Source organism: Eumetopias jubatus, unplaced genomic scaffold, assembly GCF_037043125.1.
Source record: "Eumetopias jubatus isolate StellerSeaLion01/CBP00866 unplaced genomic scaffold, mEumJub1_p1.0 scaffold_6, whole genome shotgun sequence".
In the NCBI taxonomy this organism is placed as follows: Eukaryota; Metazoa; Chordata; class Mammalia; order Carnivora; family Otariidae; genus Eumetopias; species Eumetopias jubatus.
Genome location: NW_028274812.1, coordinates 51,034,753 through 51,039,114, shown reverse-complemented (window position 1 = coordinate 51,039,114; position 4,362 = coordinate 51,034,753).

Below are 4,362 nucleotides of genomic sequence, written 5' to 3'. Positions count from 1 at the left end.
CAGGTGCCCTGAGAGACAGAGAGAAAGTAAAACTGCTTCCCATTGGGGAGTTTAATAAGGACACTTCTTCTAATCTTCCTCTCCATTGGCCCATACCCCCGTGTCTCTGTAACTGAGTTCCCTGGAGAAAGGAGGGATTAACTTCATTTTGTAAGCTCCGTGGAACTGTGGGTCTGCCGAACCCCTGGGAGCTGGTCCGCCCTCAGCAGCCATTCTCCTTCTAGTTTACAAACCTCTCTATCTTGCCACCAGTCTGGGACTTCTCCAACTGATTTGTAGGCATGGTAAATAACAGGTGAACTTGTTCAATTTCCAGCAAGTTCTGGCCAGAGGCCACACTGGTTTCCTCATTTGTCTCTTCTGGGTCAGCGGGTTGGGGCAGGAGTGGGGGTAGGGTGAGGGCAGAATAGTGTTGTGGATCACTAAGAAGACGGCCTGATTGCAGCTGGAAAAATTACTCAGGAGATAATCAAGGATAAAAACCAAATGATTCTTTAGTCCAGAGATTGAAAAATTTGTTGAGTGTCCACCATGTGGTAGACACTTGAAAATTACGAAGTTGTTGATGGGGAAGCAGTCTGATGAATCAAAATAATAATGATAGTGTAACTAATATGTATTTAGCATTAATCATGGGCTACGTGCACATATGACACATATAACACAACCACCCTCTGAGGTAGTGAGATACGATTATTATCCCCATTCTATAGGTGGGAAAGTTGAGGCTCCAAGAGAATAAGGAAGAGCCCAAGGTCTCCTAAGTAACAAAGCCCAGTCTGAGTGTCAGACCCCAAGGCTCAATGTCTTAACCAAAGTGCACACTTTGGCATCGAGACCTGTCTGTTTTACCTGAGCAAGTCACCTAACTTCTGAGTTTTGATTTCCCTTTTTGAAAATTGGGAATGAGCTAATTTCTCTTATAAGTTGTTGTAAGCATCTGCTGAGTTAAAATATGTAACATTCTTTGTGAGTGTGGCGTATATATTTTATCAAGCACCTGCTATAAAATCAACCAACATTTATGGAGCACGTGCTCTGTCCAAAGCATGCTTCAGGGACTACAAGAGATTTAACGATCTCTAAACGGATGTTTTCTCCCCTCAAGAATGGAAACAAGGCAGAGTAAGACGGTCCTTTAATATGTAGCAGTTACTGTAGGTGATGTGGGGGCTCAGAGAGAGGGAAGCATGGTGGACCCACGTGGCCAGTCCAGGAGAGAGGATGGGAAATGAGGAAGGTTTCAAAGAATCAGTGGGATGTGGACGGACAAAGAAGAGGAGGGAGAGAATTATCACGAGGGAGGAAAGGGTGAGCAAAGTCACAGAGGCAGGAAGTTTCAAGAGAGCTGCGGAAACAGCCTGTGTCTCCATGGGGAGGTACGCGTGAGAGCAGAGTGTGACATCTGACCAAGATGGAGGACACCATTTGAAAAAGCAATGGGAGCCATGGAGGATCCCTGAGAATGCTCCTTAATCCCTGCCCAGGGCAGGGCTCTATTTCCCTCTGAAAGCAAGAAGAGGAAACATTTAGAAATGAAACCAAGAACACAAGCTGTGTGTATAAAGGGCTAATAGGTCTTTTATTTTTGGCTCCACAGGACTGTAACCATATCACTTGAAAGAAGGGTCATGTGGAAAACTGAATTAGGTATCTTCGAGGGTGGGGGTAAAAGGGAGATCTGGGGCCATCTAGTGGGGTCTTGTTTTATCATTTTATAGGCAAGTGGCTGAGGTCCAAAAAATTGAAAGGACCCCCCCCCCCGCCACCGAGAGTGCAGGTGAGCTCAGTGTCACACTCCTCCCCAGGAATTTTTCAGAGACTTTTTACCGCAGGCTCTGGAGCTCCACAAGGCTTCCCTTGTGCTGTGTATTGGAGGCCTCCCTGGTCCCACAGCCCCTCCTGCTCTGCTCTCCATGGGCGTCGATGGCTTGTGATGTGTTAGCCTTGCTAACTTGCTAAATTGTGTTAGTCCGCCAGTCAATAAAGAGCCTCAGACCAACAGAACTTGAATGTTCTAGAAGGATATTAAGGAAGCAAGGCTCATGGGGCCAGGGATTCAGCCATGTAGGCTACAGGTTGGGGTAAGGAAACAGGGAAGGACTGAGCTCAGGGTGACTTGATTCTCTGATATATTGGTTAGCCCTGACTCGAGACACGGGAGTAGGGCAGAATCTATAACTGAACCTTTTCTCTCTGTAAAATAATTTGACTTTCAAGATTCATTTACTGGAACATCCATGAAAATCTCCTGATGGGCTAGGTAAGCCTAGGGAGAGGCAGGGAATGGATAAGGAAGATGAATTTACTTAGGGAACTAACAGTTGTCAGTAAATACTCGTGCAATGTGGACTTTAGAGATAAAACAAGCAGCTGTTACTGACTTCTGGCAAATTCAGATAATTCATCTCTGTTGGGGCAAGTTACCATGGACTCTGGCGTCCGCGGTCAGCTTAAACAATCTTGAAATAGAAAATATTCCTCTTCACCATCTACAGGAATTTATGAAGTACCCCCTTTGGATATGTCATTTTATAGACTAAACCCTTTGTGTTTAGCATGCTTTCAGTAAGTATTTGATAAGCATGAGAGAAAGGCCTCAGAATACATTCAGAGTATATTTTCAATATGAACTTCCCTAACAACACAGTGATGGGAGGAGGGGCAGACTCAGCTTTTGTGGGGCCTGAAATTTATACAGTTGTTTGTTTGTTTGTTTGTTTGTTTGAAGTTTATACAGTTTTCAAAGTCCTCTATAAGAAAAAAATTTACAAAATCATGAGAGAAAAAAATGCCTCTGGTCACTTTGATATCATCTGACAGAGGGGAAACGTGACAGAAGGAAAATAGAGCGGACAGAGACAGTGGTCTTAACTGATTGCAGTGGATTTATCTTACTTTTGCAAAATTTACAAAATTTTACAAAAACGTGTGACCAAATGAACCCATTATGGAGGTCTCTCACAAGAGCCTGTGTGAGGGAGGGAAGCGAACCTGAAGTTCATGCTCTTTGGGCTTCATAGGAGGCGTTCCCTACAGCTATTGTGAGCCAAAATCAGTCGCCAGAACAATCTGAATTGCAGAGTCCTCAAGAGAGAAACAGCACGTGCTGGAGGGCACAATCAACCCAGGACAGTGACAGCGTGCTGTCATTGACGGAATGGGCCTCCAACGCCTACTGGCCAAGACCAAGACACCCTCCCTGCCCGAGCGGTGGAATCATCTACGGAGCAGAAACAGCATCAGAGCTGGGTCAGGGTGGATAGGTAATGTAGATACAGTCTCTCATCTTCACAGTCCCATGAGGGACATCTTATTTTCATCCTGAATTTTTACATGAGAAGGCTGAGATAAAGAGAGGTTAATTTGCCTAAGCGGGAGGGCGTTCTTCCCCCCACTAGCCTCTACCACCTCTCACAATAACTGCCTGTCGAAGTCAGGTGGATGCCTAGACCTCCGCTGAACCGATCTGGTGACAAGGTCACCTGCCTCAAGTTCACCTACTTGTGTGTGGCTTGTTCTCTGAGCTTCCCGGTGCCCGGTGAAGTACTCCTTGAAATATTTACAACTAGAGACAGATCTGATGTGCCAGGACGTGGTTCCAACTATTAAAAGATATCTAACATCACTATTTTTCAGGTATAAAATCAGAAGGCTGTGCATAGTGAGAAATGCTTGAGGAACAAAGTATGTTTGGCCTCTTGTATGACTAATATTTGTAATTGTTAATGATGAAAAGCCCATTTTTTTCCCAATACAGCTTTTTTAATCCCTACTGATTAAAAAACATTTTTTAATTGAGTTTGTTAGATATAACAACAACATACAAAAACCAATCACCTTCCTTGATGCCAGCAATAAGCAGTAGAAAATATATTAGAAACTCAGCACTGCTAGTAAAAAATATATATACCCAAAAGTAAGTAGAATAAGAAATGTGCATGCTTTGTGAATTGCACTTCATTGAAAGACATTAAAGATAACCTGAGTAAACGAAGACATAACTCATGATAATGGATGGGAGAGTCCATACCAGGAATAAGGTAAATTTTCCCTAAATTAATCTAAAAATTCGACTCCATTCAAGTTGAAACCATGCCGGGCAGTTTCCGTAGCATCAGTGGGAGTGTGGGCTCCTGGGTTCCTGGTCAGCAGCAGAAACGTGATTTCTGCACGTGCAGTGGAAGCCGAGAATATAGGCTTGGGGGCTCCCAGCCCAGTGGGGGCAATGGCTTCCTGGCCTCTAGCTAACTTCTCCTTCTCCATTTTGTTCCACCAGTCTTCCCCACACTGTTGTAACTAATTCCCTGTATTAAATTCTTCTATGCCCAAAATAGCTCGGCGGGTTTCTGTTTTGCTGAC